Consider the following 12,128-nt stretch of genomic DNA (forward strand, 5'->3'; position numbering starts at 1 on the left):
CATCAGACGTGATGTCTACGGGCGCTGTGGCTTAGTTGGTTAAAGCGCCTGTCTAGTAAACAGGAGATCCTGAGTTCGAATCTCAGCAGAGCCTTTTCAAGCAGTTCATTGAACACATTGATGGAAAAGCTCAGAGTGGAGGGCACTCTGCTATTCTCAACCAATGGGTTAACAGAATTAGGAGTGTTGAGAGGAGAGAAAACTTGAGGAGGGTGCAATTGAGATATTCCAAATTCACGGAAAAAGAGAGCTTTTTGAATGAATTACAACGTACCAACTGTCTGAAGTTCAACTGGTTCTTCAGTTTATTCATTTCGAGCGCTAAATGAAAAGAGTTTAGCCAGCTTGTACAACTCTCTGTCAGAGCATGAGTAGACTCTACAAGCGATCTCTGTTAGCTTGCCGTGATCGTATAGTGGTTAGTACTCTGCGTTGTGGCCGCAGCAACCTCGGTTCGAATCCGGGTCACGGCACTTCATTGCCATTTCGAAAGGGTTGTAATTTTGATTGAGTTGAAACTTACTCTGTGAGCTAAGAAACTCCCCGAAACGACCAAAATGATGAAGAAATAGTGTATGATTCTGAATGTTTACTCATATCTCGTGACACACCTATCACATGTTAATGCCAACTTTGGGTCCCAAACCGTAGTTTAAGAATCCATGTCAGAGGATCTTGAGTTTATTCAGCTCGAGACCCAAATGAAAAATGTACTGTCCTCGAATGACCCAAATTAAGAAGAAATAGTATGTGACTTCAAAAGTTTACTGATATCTCGCTGCCCACCTCTCACATACTCAGGCCCACTTTGGGTCCCAAAACATAGCATAAGAAACCCTGTTGCTAGACAATTGTAGGTATCCATATCGATTCCAAAATTAGTAAATAACATCTGTTTTGTGATGTGATTTTGCAAGACAGAGATATGGGTTAAATGAACGAGACTGGTTTGACTTAAATACGTGTGGCGGTGACCTTACCTGCATCAGACGTGATGTCTATGGGCGCTGTGGCTTAGTTGGTTAAAGCGCCTGTCTAGTAAACAGGAGATCCTGAGTTCGAATCTCAGCAGAGCCTTTTCAAGCAGTTCATTGAACACATTGATGGAAAAGCTCAGAGTGGAGGGCACTCAGCTATTCTCAACCAATTGGTTAACAGAATTATGAGTGTTGAGAGGAGAGAAAACTTGAGGAGGGTGCAATTGAGATATTCCAAATTCACGGAAAAAGAGAGCTTTTTGAATGAATTACAACGTACCAACTGTCTGAAGTTCAACTGGTTCTTCAGTTTATTCATTTCGAGCGCTAAATGAAAAGAGTTTAGCCAGCTTGTACAACTCTCTGTCAGAGCATGAGTAGGCTCTACAAGCAATCTCTGTTAGCTTGCCGTGATCGTATAGTGGTTAGTACTCTGCGTTGTGGCCGCAGCAACCCCGGTTCGAATCCGGGTCACGGCACTTCATTGCCATTTCGAAAGGGTTGTAATTTTGATTGAGTTGAAACTTACTCTGTGAGCTAAGAAACTCCCCGAAACGACCAAAATGATGAAGAAATAGTGTATGATTCTGAATGTTTACTCATATCTCGTGACACACCTATCACATGTTAATGCCAACTTTGGGTCCCAAACCGTAGTTTAAGAATCCATGTCAGAGGATCTTGAGTTTATTCAGCTCGAGACCCAAATGAAAAATGTACTGTCCTCGAATGACCCAAATTAAGAAGAAATAGTATGTGACTTCAAAAGTTTACTGATATCTCGCTGCCCACCTCTCACATACTCAGGCCCACTTTGGGTCCCAAAACATAGCATAAGAAACCCTGTTGCTAGACAATTGTAGGTATCCATATCGATTCCAAAATTAGTAAATAACATCTGTTTTGTGATGTGATTTTGCAAGACAGAGATATGGGTTAAATGAACGAGACTGGTTTGACTTAAATACGTGTGGCGGTGACCTTACCTGCATCAGACGTGATGTCTATGGGCGCTGTGGCTTAGTTGGTTAAAGCGCCTGTCTAGTAAACAGGAGATCCTGAGTTCGAATCTCAGCAGAGCCTTTTCAAGCAGTTCATTGAACACATTGATGGAAAAGCTCAGAGTGGAGGGCACTCTGCTATTCTCAACCAATTGGTTAACAGAATTATGAGTGTTGAGAGGAGAGAAAACTTGAGGAGGGTGCAATTGAGATATTCCAAATTCACGGAAAAAGAGAGCTTTTTGAATGAATTACAACGTACCAACTGTCTGAAGTTCAACTGGTTCTTCAGTTTATTCATTTCGAGCGCTAAATGAAAAGAGTTTAGCCAGCTTGTACAACTCTCTGTCAGAGCATGAGTAGGCTCTACAAGCAATCTCTGTTAGCTTGCCGTGATCGTATAGTGGTTAGTACTCTGCGTTGTGGCCGCAGCAACCCCGGTTCGAATCCGGGTCACGGCACTTCATTGCCATTTCGAAAGGGTTGTAATTTTGATTGAGTTGAAACTTACTCTGTGAGCTAAGAAACTCCCCGAAACGACCAAAATGATGAAGAAATAGTGTATGATTCTGAATGTTTACTCATATCTCGTGACACACCTATCACATGTTAATGCCAACTTTGGGTCCCAAACCGTAGTTTAAGAATCCATGTCAGAGGATCTTGAGTTTATTCAGCTCGAGACCCAAATGAAAAATGTACTGTCCTCGAATGACCCAAATTAAGAAGAAATAGTATGTGACTTCAAAAGTTTACTGATATCTCGCTGCCCACCTCTCACATACTCAGGCCCACTTTGGGTCCCAAAACATAGCATAAGAAACCCTGTTGCTAGACAATTGTAGGTATCCATATCGATTCCAAAATTAGTAAATAACATCTGTTTTGTGATGTGATTTTGCAAGACAGAGATATGGGTTAAATGAACGAGACTGGTTTGACTTAAATACGTGTGGCGGTGACCTTACCTGCATCAGACGTGATGTCTATGGGCGCTGTGGCTTAGTTGGTTAAAGCGCCTGTCTAGTAAACAGGAGATCCTGAGTTCGAATCTCAGCAGAGCCTTTTCAAGCAGTTCATTGAACACATTGATGGAAAAGCTCAGAGTGGAGGGCACTCTGCTATTCTCAACCAATTGGTTAACAGAATTATGAGTGTTGAGAGGAGAGAAAACTTGAGGAGGGTGCAATTGAGATATTCCAAATTCACGGAAAAAGAGAGCTTTTTGAATGAATTACAACGTACCAACTGTCTGAAGTTCAACTGGTTCTTCAGTTTATTCATTTCGAGCGCTAAATGAAAAGAGTTTAGCCAGCTTGTACACCTCTCTGTCAGAGCATGAGTAGGCTCTACAAGCAATCTCTGTTAGCTTGCCGTGATCGTATAGTGGTTAGTACTCTGCGTTGTGGCCGCAGCAACCCCGGTTCGAATCCGGGTCACGGCACTTCATTGCCATTTCGAAAGGGTTGTAATTTTGATTGAGTTGAAACTTACTCTGTGAGCTAAGAAACTCCCCGAAACGACCAAAATGATGAAGAAATAGTGTATGATTCTGAATGTTTACTCATATCTCGTGACACACCTATCACATGTTAATGCCAACTTTGGGTCCCAAACCGTAGTTTAAGAATCCATGTCAGAGGATCTTGAGTTTATTCAGCTCGAGACCCAAATGAAAAATGTACTGTCCTCGAATGACCCAAATTAAGAAGAAATAGTATGTGACTTCAAAAGTTTACTGATATCTCGCTGCCCACCTCTCACATACTCAGGCCCACTTTGGGTCCCAAAACATAGCATAAGAAACCCTGTTGCTAGACAATTGTAGGTATCCATATCGATTCCAAAATTAGTAAATAACATCTGTTTTGTGATGTGATTTTGCAAGACAGAGATATGGGTTAAATGAACGAGACTGGTTTGACTTAAATACGTGTGGCGGTGACCTTACCTGCATCAGACGTGATGTCTATGGGCGCTGTGGCTTAGTTGGTTAAAGCGCCTGTCTAGTAAACAGGAGATCCTGAGTTCGAATCTCAGCAGAGCCTTTTCAAGCAGTTCATTGAACACATTGATGGAAAAGCTCAGAGTGGAGGGCACTCAGCTATTCTCAACCAATGGGTTAACAGAATTATGAGTGTTGAGAGGAGAGAAAACTTGAGGAGGGTGCAATTGAGATATTCCAAATTCACGGAAAAAGAGAGCTTTTTGAATGAATTACAACGTACCAACTGTCTGAAGTTCAACTGGTTCTTCAGTTTATTCATTTCGAGCGCTAAATGAAAAGAGTTTAGCCAGCTTGTACAACTCTCTGTCAGAGCATGAGTAGGCTCTACAAGCAATCTCTGTTAGCTTGCCGTGATCGTATAGTGGTTAGTACTCTGCGTTGTGGCCGCAGCAACCCCGGTTCGAATCCGGGTCACGGCACTTCATTGCCATTTCGAAAGGGTTGTAATTTTGATTGAGTTGAAACTTACTCTGTGAGCTAAGAAACTCCCCGAAACGACCAAAATGATGAAGAAATAGTGTATGATTCTGAATGTTTACTCATATCTCGTGACACACCTATCACATGTTAATGCCAACTTTGGGTCCCAAACCGTAGTTTAAGAATCCATGTCAGAGGATCTTGAGTTTATTCAGCTCGAGACCCAAATGAAAAATGTACTGTCCTCGAATGACCCAAATTAAGAAGAAATAGTATGTGACTTCAAAAGTTTACTGATATCTCGCTGCCCACCTCTCACATACTCAGGCCCACTTTGGGTCCCAAAACATAGCATAAGAAACCCTGTTGCTAGACAATTGTAGGTATCCATATCGATTCCAAAATTAGTAAATAACATCTGTTTTGTGATGTGATTTTGCAAGACAGAGATATGGGTTAAATGAACGAGACTGGTTTGACTTAAATACGTGTGGCGGTGACCTTACCTGCATCAGACGTGATGTCTATGGGCGCTGTGGCTTAGTTGGTTAAAGCGCCTGTCTAGTAAACAGGAGATCCTGAGTTCGAATCTCAGCAGAGCCTTTTCAAGCAGTTCATTGAACACATTGATGGAAAAGGTCAGAGTGGAGGGCACTCAGCTATTCTCAACCAATTGGTTAACAGAATTATGAGTGTTGAGAGGAGAGAAAACTTGAGGAGGGTGCAATTGAGATATTCCAAATTCACGGAAAAAGAGAGCTTTTTGAATGAATTACAACGTACCAACTGTCTGAAGTTCAACTGGTTCTTCAGTTTATTCATTTCGAGCGCTAAATGAAAAGAGTTTAGCCAGCTTGTACAACTCTCTGTCAGAGCATGAGTAGGCTCTACAAGCAATCTCTGTTAGCTTGCCGTGATCGTATAGTGGTTAGTACTCTGCGTTGTGGCCGCAGCAACCCCGGTTCGAATCCGGGTCACGGCACTTCATTGCCATTTCGAAAGGGTTGTAATTTTGATTGAGTTGAAACTTACTCTGTGAGCTAAGAAACTCCCCGAAACGACCAAAATGATGAAGAAATAGTGTATGATTCTGAATGTTTACTCATATCTCGTGACACACCTATCACATGTTAATGCCAACTTTGGGTCCCAAACCGTAGTTTAAGAATCCATGTCAGAGGATCTTGAGTTTATTCAGCTCGAGACCCAAATGAAAAATGTACTGTCCTCGAATGACCCAAATTAAGAAGAAATAGTATGTGACTTCAAAAGTTTACTGATATCTCGCTGCCCACCTCTCACATACTCAGGCCCACTTTGGGTCCCAAAACATAGCATAAGAAACCCTGTTGCTAGACAATTGTAGGTATCCATATCGATTCCAAAATTAGTAAATAACATCTGTTTTGTGATGTGATTTTGCAAGACAGAGATATGGGTTAAATGAACGAGACTGGTTTGACTTAAATACGTGTGGCGGTGACCTTACCTGCATCAGACGTGATGTCTATGGGCGCTGTGGCTTAGTTGGTTAAAGCGCCTGTCTAGTAAACAGGAGATCCTGAGTTCGAATCTCAGCAGAGCCTTTTCAAGCAGTTCATTGAACACATTGATGGAAAAGCTCAGAGTGGAGGGCACTCAGCTATTCTCAACCAATTGGTTAACAGAATTAGGAGTGTTGAGAGGAGAGAAAACTTGAGGAGGGTGCAATTGAGATATTCCAAATTCACGGAAAAAGAGAGCTTTTTGAATGAATTACAACGTACCAACTGTCTGAAGTTCAACTGGTTCTTCAGTTTATTCATTTCGAGCGCTAAATGAAAAGAGTTTAGCCAGCTTGTACACCTCTCTGTCAGAGCATGAGTAGGCTCTACAAGCAATCTCTGTTAGCTTGCCGTGATCGTATAGTGGTTAGTACTCTGCGTTGTGGCCGCAGCAACCCCGGTTCGAATCCGGGTCACGGCACTTCATTGCCATTTCGAAAGGGTTGTAATTTTGATTGAGTTGAAACTTACTCTGTGAGCTAAGAAACTCCCCGAAACGACCAAAATGATGAAGAAATAGTGTATGATTCTGAATGTTTACTCATATCTCGTGACACACCTATCACATGTTAATGCCAACTTTGGGTCCCAAACCGTAGTTTAAGAATCCATGTCAGAGGATCTTGAGTTTATTCAGCTCGAGACCCAAATGAAAAATGTACTGTCCTCGAATGACCCAAATTAAGAAGAAATAGTATGTGACTTCAAAAGTTTACTGATATCTCGCTGCCCACCTCTCACATACTCAGGCCCACTTTGGGTCCCAAAACATAGCATAAGAAACCCTGTTGCTAGACAATTGTAGGTATCCATATCGATTCCAAAATTAGTAAATAACATCTGTTTTGTGATGTGATTTTGCAAGACAGAGATATGGGTTAAATGAACGAGACTGGTTTGACTTAAATACGTGTGGCGGTGACCTTACCTGCATCAGACGTGATGTCTATGGGCGCTGTGGCTTAGTTGGTTAAAGCGCCTGTCTAGTAAACAGGAGATCCTGAGTTCGAATCTCAGCAGAGCCTTTTCAAGCAGTTCATTGAACACATTGATGGAAAAGCTCAGAGTGGAGGGCACTCAGCTATTCTCAACCAATTGGTTAACAGAATTATGAGTGTTGAGAGGAGAGAAAACTTGAGGAGGGTGCAATTGAGATATTCCAAATTCACGGAAAAAGAGAGCTTTTTGAATGAATTACAACGTACCAACTGTCTGAAGTTCAACTGGTTCTTCAGTTTATTCATTTCGAGCGCTAAATGAAAAGAGTTTAGCCAGCTTGTACAACTCTCTGTCAGAGCATGAGTAGGCTCTACAAGCAATCTCTGTTAGCTTGCCGTGATCGTATAGTGGTTAGTACTCTGCGTTGTGGCCGCAGCAACCCCGGTTCGAATCCGGGTCACGGCACTTCATTGCCATTTCGAAAGGGTTGTAATTTTGATTGAGTTGAAACTTACTCTGTGAGCTAAGAAACTCCCCGAAACGACCAAAATGATGAAGAAATAGTGTATGATTCTGAATGTTTACTCATATCTCGTGACACACCTATCACATGTTAATGCCAACTTTGGGTCCCAAACCGTAGTTTAAGAATCCATGTCAGAGGATCTTGAGTTTATTCAGCTCGAGACCCAAATGAAAAATGTACTGTCCTCGAATGACCCAAATTAAGAAGAAATAGTATGTGACTTCAAAAGTTTACTGATATCTCGCTGCCCACCTCTCACATACTCAGGCCCACTTTGGGTCCCAAAACATAGCATAAGAAACCCTGTTGCTAGACAATTGTAGGTATCCATATCGATTCCAAAATTAGTAAATAACATCTGTTTTGTGATGTGATTTTGCAAGACAGAGATATGGGTTAAATGAACGAGACTGGTTTGACTTAAATACGTGTGGCGGTGACCTTACCTGCATCAGACGTGATGTCTATGGGCGCTGTGGCTTAGTTGGTTAAAGCGCCTGTCTAGTAAACAGGAGATCCTGAGTTCGAATCTCAGCAGAGCCTTTTCAAGCAGTTCATTGAACACATTGATGGAAAAGGTCAGAGTGGAGGGCACTCAGCTATTCTCAACCAATGGGTTAACAGAATTATGAGTGTTGAGAGGAGAGAAAACTTGAGGAGGGTGCAATTGAGATATTCCAAATTCACGGAAAAAGAGAGCTTTTTGAATGAATTACAACGTACCAACTGTCTGAAGTTCAACTGGTTCTTCAGTTTATTCATTTCGAGCGCTAAATGAAAAGAGTTTAGCCAGCTTGTACAACTCTCTGTCAGAGCATGAGTAGGCTCTACAAGCAATCTCTGTTAGCTTGCCGTGATCGTATAGTGGTTAGTACTCTGCGTTGTGGCCGCAGCAACCCCGGTTCGAATCCGGGTCACGGCACTTCATTGCCATTTCGAAAGGGTTGTAATTTTGATTGAGTTGAAACTTACTCTGTGAGCTAAGAAACTCCCCGAAACGACCAAAATGATGAAGAAATAGTGTATGATTCTGAATGTTTACTCATATCTCGTGACACACCTATCACATGTTAATGCCAACTTTGGGTCCCAAACCGTAGTTTAAGAATCCATGTCAGAGGATCTTGAGTTTATTCAGCTCGAGACCCAAATGAAAAATGTACTGTCCTCGAATGACCCAAATTAAGAAGAAATAGTATGTGACTTCAAAAGTTTACTGATATCTCGCTGCCCACCTCTCACATACTCAGGCCCACTTTGGGTCCCAAAACATAGCATAAGAAACCCTGTTGCTAGACAATTGTAGGTATCCATATCGATTCCAAAATTAGTAAATAACATCTGTTTTGTGATGTGATTTTGCAAGACAGAGATATGGGTTAAATGAACGAGACTGGTTTGACTTAAATACGTGTGGCGGTGACCTTACCTGCATCAGACGTGATGTCTATGGGCGCTGTGGCTTAGTTGGTTAAAGCGCCTGTCTAGTAAACAGGAGATCCTGAGTTCGAATCTCAGCAGAGCCTTTTCAAGCAGTTCATTGAACACATTGATGGAAAAGCTCAGAGTGGAGGGCACTCAGCTATTCTCAACCAATTGGTTAACAGAATTATGAGTGTTGAGAGGAGAGAAAACTTGAGGAGGGTGCAATTGAGATATTCCAAATTCACGGAAAAAGAGAGCTTTTTGAATGAATTACAACGTACCAACTGTCTGAAGTTCAACTGGTTCTTCAGTTTATTCATTTCGAGCGCTAAATGAAAAGAGTTTAGCCAGCTTGTACAACTCTCTGTCAGAGCATGAGTAGGCTCTACAAGCAATCTCTGTTAGCTTGCCGTGATCGTATAGTGGTTAGTACTCTGCGTTGTGGCCGCAGCAACCCCGGTTCGAATCCGGGTCACGGCACTTCATTGCCATTTCGAAAGGGTTGTAATTTTGATTGAGTTGAAACTTACTCTGTGAGCTAAGAAACTCCCCGAAACGACCAAAATGATGAAGAAATAGTGTATGATTCTGAATGTTTACTCATATCTCGTGACACACCTATCACATGTTAATGCCAACTTTGGGTCCCAAACCGTAGTTTAAGAATCCATGTCAGAGGATCTTGAGTTTATTCAGCTCGAGACCCAAATGAAAAATGTACTGTCCTCGAATGACCCAAATTAAGAAGAAATAGTATGTGACTTCAAAAGTTTACTGATATCTCGCTGCCCACCTCTCACATACTCAGGCCCACTTTGGGTCCCAAAACATAGCATAAGAAACCCTGTTGCTAGACAATTGTAGGTATCCATATCGATTCCAAAATTAGTAAATAACATCTGTTTTGTGATGTGATTTTGCAAGACAGAGATATGGGTTAAATGAACGAGACTGGTTTGACTTAAATACGTGTGGCGGTGACCTTACCTGCATCAGACGTGATGTCTATGGGCGCTGTGGCTTAGTTGGTTAAAGCGCCTGTCTAGTAAACAGGAGATCCTGAGTTCGAATCTCAGCAGAGCCTTTTCAAGCAGTTCATTGAACACATTGATGGAAAAGCTCAGAGTGGAGGGCACTCAGCTATTCTCAACCAATTGGTTAACAGAATTATGAGTGTTGAGAGGAGAGAAAACTTGAGGAGGGTGCAATTGAGATATTCCAAATTCACGGAAAAAGAGAGCTTTTTGAATGAATTACAACGTACCAACTGTCTGAAGTTCAACTGGTTCTTCAGTTTATTCATTTCGAGCGCTAAATGAAAAGAGTTTAGCCAGCTTGTACAACTCTCTGTCAGAGCATGAGTAGGCTCTAGAAGCAATCTCTGTTAGCTTGCCGTGATCGTATAGTGGTTAGTACTCTGCGTTGTGGCCGCAGCAACCCCGGTTCGAATCCGGGTCACGGCACTTCATTGCCATTTCGAAAGGGTTGTAATTTTGATTGAGTTGAAACTTACTCTGTGAGCTAAGAAACTCCCCGAAACGACCAAAATGATGAAGAAATAGTGTATGATTCTGAATGTTTACTCATATCTCGTGACACACCTATCACATGTTAATGCCAACTTTGGGTCCCAAACCGTAGTTTAAGAATCCATGTCAGAGGATCTTGAGTTTATTCAGCTCGAGACCCAAATGAAAAATGTACTGTCCTCAAATGACCCAAATTAAGAAGAAATAGTATGTGACTTCAAAAGTTTACTGATATCTCGCTGCCCACCTCTCACATACTCAGGCCCACTTTGGGTCCCAAAACATAGCATAAGAAACCCTGTTGCTAGACAATTGTAGGTATCCATATCGATTCCAAAATTAGTAAATAACATCTGTTTTGTGATGTGATTTTGCAAGACAGAGATATGGGTTAAATGAACGAGACTGGTTTGACTTAAATACGTGTGGCGGTGACCTTACCTGCATCAGACGTGATGTCTATGGGCGCTGTGGCTTAGTTGGTTAAAGCGCCTGTCTAGTAAACAGGAGATCCTGAGTTCGAATCTCAGCAGAGCCTTTTCAAGCAGTTCATTGAACACATTGATGGAAAAGCTCAGAGTGGAGGGCACTCAGCTATTCTCAACCAATTGGTTAACAGAATTATGAGTGTTGAGAGGAGAGAAAACTTGAGGAGGGTGCAATTGAGATATTCCAAATTCACGGAAAAAGAGAGCTTTTTGAATGAATTACAACGTACCAACTGTCTGAAGTTCAACTGGTTCTTCAGTTTATTCATTTCGAGCGCTAAATGAAAAGAGTTTAGCCAGCTTGTACAACTCTCTGTCAGAGCATGAGTAGGTTCTACAAGCAGTCTCTGTTAGCTTGCCGTGATCGTATAGTGGTTAGTACTCTGCGTTGTGGCCGCAGCAACCCCGGTTCGAATCCGGGTCACGGCACTTCATTGCCATTTCGAAAGGGTTGTAATTTTGATTGAGTTGAAACTTACTCTGTGAGCTAAGAAACTCCCCGAAACGACCAAAATGATGAAGAAATAGTGTATGATTCTGAATGTTTACTCATATCTCGTGACACACCTATCACATGTTAATGCCAACTTTGGGTCCCAAACCGTAGTTTAAGAATCCATGTCAGAGGATCTTGAGTTTATTCAGCTCGAGACCCAAATGAAAAATGTACTGTTCTCGAATGACCCAAATTAAGAAGAAATAGTATGTGACTTCAAAAGTTTACTGATATCTCGCTGCCCACCTCTCACATACTCTGTCCCACTTTGGGTCCCAAAACATAGCATAAGAAACCCTGTTGCTAGACAATTGTAGGTATCCATATCGATTCCAAAATTAGTAAATAACATCTGTTTTGTGATGTGATTTTGCAAGACAGAGATATGGGTTAAATGAACGAGACTGGTTTGACTTAAATACGTGTGGCGGTGACCTTACCTGCATCAGACGTGATGTCTATGGGCGCTGTGGCTTAGTTGGTTAAAGCGCCTGTCTAGTAAACAGGAGATCCTGAGTTCGAATCTCAGCAGAGCCTTTTCAAGCAGTTCATTGAACACATTGATGGAAAAGGTCAGAGTGGATGGCACTCAGCTATTCTCAACCAATTGGTTAACAGAATTATGAGTGTTGAGAGGAGAGAAAACTTGAGGAGGGTGCAATTGAGATATTCCAAATTCACGGAAAAAGAGAGCTTTTTGAATGAATTACAACGTACCAACTGTCTGAAGTTCAACTGGTTCTTCAGTTTATTCATTTCGAGCGCTAAATGAAAA

The 12,128-nt window shown here is 41.8% G+C and overlaps 25 non-coding genes across 25 annotated transcripts; all 25 read left to right on the forward strand.

Moving 5' to 3' along the window:
• The first annotated feature begins 20 nt into the window (after positions 1-20).
• trnat-agu (transfer RNA threonine (anticodon AGU)) lies at positions 21-94 on the forward strand. The gene has a single exon. It is a non-coding gene; the product is annotated as a tRNA-Thr (tRNA).
• Positions 95-401: 307 nt separating this feature from the next.
• Positions 402-473, forward strand: trnah-gug (transfer RNA histidin (anticodon GUG)). The gene has a single exon. It is a non-coding gene; the product is annotated as a tRNA-His (tRNA).
• Positions 474-1,003: 530 nt separating this feature from the next.
• trnat-agu (transfer RNA threonine (anticodon AGU)) lies at positions 1,004-1,077 on the forward strand. The gene has a single exon. It is a non-coding gene; the product is annotated as a tRNA-Thr (tRNA).
• Positions 1,078-1,384: 307 nt separating this feature from the next.
• trnah-gug (transfer RNA histidin (anticodon GUG)) lies at positions 1,385-1,456 on the forward strand. The gene has a single exon. It is a non-coding gene; the product is annotated as a tRNA-His (tRNA).
• Positions 1,457-1,986: 530 nt separating this feature from the next.
• trnat-agu (transfer RNA threonine (anticodon AGU)) lies at positions 1,987-2,060 on the forward strand. The gene has a single exon. It is a non-coding gene; the product is annotated as a tRNA-Thr (tRNA).
• Positions 2,061-2,367: 307 nt separating this feature from the next.
• Positions 2,368-2,439, forward strand: trnah-gug (transfer RNA histidin (anticodon GUG)). The gene has a single exon. It is a non-coding gene; the product is annotated as a tRNA-His (tRNA).
• Positions 2,440-2,969: 530 nt separating this feature from the next.
• trnat-agu (transfer RNA threonine (anticodon AGU)) lies at positions 2,970-3,043 on the forward strand. Its single transcript has one exon. It is a non-coding gene; the product is annotated as a tRNA-Thr (tRNA).
• A 307-nt stretch (positions 3,044-3,350) lies between these two features.
• trnah-gug (transfer RNA histidin (anticodon GUG)) lies at positions 3,351-3,422 on the forward strand. Its single transcript has one exon. It is a non-coding gene; the product is annotated as a tRNA-His (tRNA).
• A 530-nt stretch (positions 3,423-3,952) lies between these two features.
• Positions 3,953-4,026, forward strand: trnat-agu (transfer RNA threonine (anticodon AGU)). The gene has a single exon. It is a non-coding gene; the product is annotated as a tRNA-Thr (tRNA).
• Positions 4,027-4,333: 307 nt separating this feature from the next.
• trnah-gug (transfer RNA histidin (anticodon GUG)) lies at positions 4,334-4,405 on the forward strand. Its single transcript has one exon. It is a non-coding gene; the product is annotated as a tRNA-His (tRNA).
• Positions 4,406-4,935: 530 nt separating this feature from the next.
• On the forward strand, positions 4,936-5,009 carry trnat-agu (transfer RNA threonine (anticodon AGU)). Its single transcript has one exon. It is a non-coding gene; the product is annotated as a tRNA-Thr (tRNA).
• Positions 5,010-5,316: 307 nt separating this feature from the next.
• On the forward strand, positions 5,317-5,388 carry trnah-gug (transfer RNA histidin (anticodon GUG)). The gene has a single exon. It is a non-coding gene; the product is annotated as a tRNA-His (tRNA).
• Positions 5,389-5,918: 530 nt separating this feature from the next.
• On the forward strand, positions 5,919-5,992 carry trnat-agu (transfer RNA threonine (anticodon AGU)). Its single transcript has one exon. It is a non-coding gene; the product is annotated as a tRNA-Thr (tRNA).
• Positions 5,993-6,299: 307 nt separating this feature from the next.
• Positions 6,300-6,371, forward strand: trnah-gug (transfer RNA histidin (anticodon GUG)). Its single transcript has one exon. It is a non-coding gene; the product is annotated as a tRNA-His (tRNA).
• A 530-nt stretch (positions 6,372-6,901) lies between these two features.
• Positions 6,902-6,975, forward strand: trnat-agu (transfer RNA threonine (anticodon AGU)). Its single transcript has one exon. It is a non-coding gene; the product is annotated as a tRNA-Thr (tRNA).
• A 307-nt stretch (positions 6,976-7,282) lies between these two features.
• On the forward strand, positions 7,283-7,354 carry trnah-gug (transfer RNA histidin (anticodon GUG)). Its single transcript has one exon. It is a non-coding gene; the product is annotated as a tRNA-His (tRNA).
• A 530-nt stretch (positions 7,355-7,884) lies between these two features.
• trnat-agu (transfer RNA threonine (anticodon AGU)) lies at positions 7,885-7,958 on the forward strand. Its single transcript has one exon. It is a non-coding gene; the product is annotated as a tRNA-Thr (tRNA).
• Positions 7,959-8,265: 307 nt separating this feature from the next.
• trnah-gug (transfer RNA histidin (anticodon GUG)) lies at positions 8,266-8,337 on the forward strand. Its single transcript has one exon. It is a non-coding gene; the product is annotated as a tRNA-His (tRNA).
• A 530-nt stretch (positions 8,338-8,867) lies between these two features.
• trnat-agu (transfer RNA threonine (anticodon AGU)) lies at positions 8,868-8,941 on the forward strand. The gene has a single exon. It is a non-coding gene; the product is annotated as a tRNA-Thr (tRNA).
• Positions 8,942-9,248: 307 nt separating this feature from the next.
• trnah-gug (transfer RNA histidin (anticodon GUG)) lies at positions 9,249-9,320 on the forward strand. The gene has a single exon. It is a non-coding gene; the product is annotated as a tRNA-His (tRNA).
• Positions 9,321-9,850: 530 nt separating this feature from the next.
• On the forward strand, positions 9,851-9,924 carry trnat-agu (transfer RNA threonine (anticodon AGU)). The gene has a single exon. It is a non-coding gene; the product is annotated as a tRNA-Thr (tRNA).
• A 307-nt stretch (positions 9,925-10,231) lies between these two features.
• trnah-gug (transfer RNA histidin (anticodon GUG)) lies at positions 10,232-10,303 on the forward strand. Its single transcript has one exon. It is a non-coding gene; the product is annotated as a tRNA-His (tRNA).
• Positions 10,304-10,833: 530 nt separating this feature from the next.
• On the forward strand, positions 10,834-10,907 carry trnat-agu (transfer RNA threonine (anticodon AGU)). Its single transcript has one exon. It is a non-coding gene; the product is annotated as a tRNA-Thr (tRNA).
• Positions 10,908-11,214: 307 nt separating this feature from the next.
• trnah-gug (transfer RNA histidin (anticodon GUG)) lies at positions 11,215-11,286 on the forward strand. Its single transcript has one exon. It is a non-coding gene; the product is annotated as a tRNA-His (tRNA).
• A 530-nt stretch (positions 11,287-11,816) lies between these two features.
• trnat-agu (transfer RNA threonine (anticodon AGU)) lies at positions 11,817-11,890 on the forward strand. Its single transcript has one exon. It is a non-coding gene; the product is annotated as a tRNA-Thr (tRNA).
• The last annotated feature ends 238 nt before the right edge of the window (positions 11,891-12,128 follow it).

Source organism: Salmo salar, chromosome ssa13 (assembly GCF_905237065.1).
Source record: "Salmo salar chromosome ssa13, Ssal_v3.1, whole genome shotgun sequence".
NCBI classification, from domain to species: domain Eukaryota; kingdom Metazoa; phylum Chordata; class Actinopteri; order Salmoniformes; family Salmonidae; genus Salmo; species Salmo salar.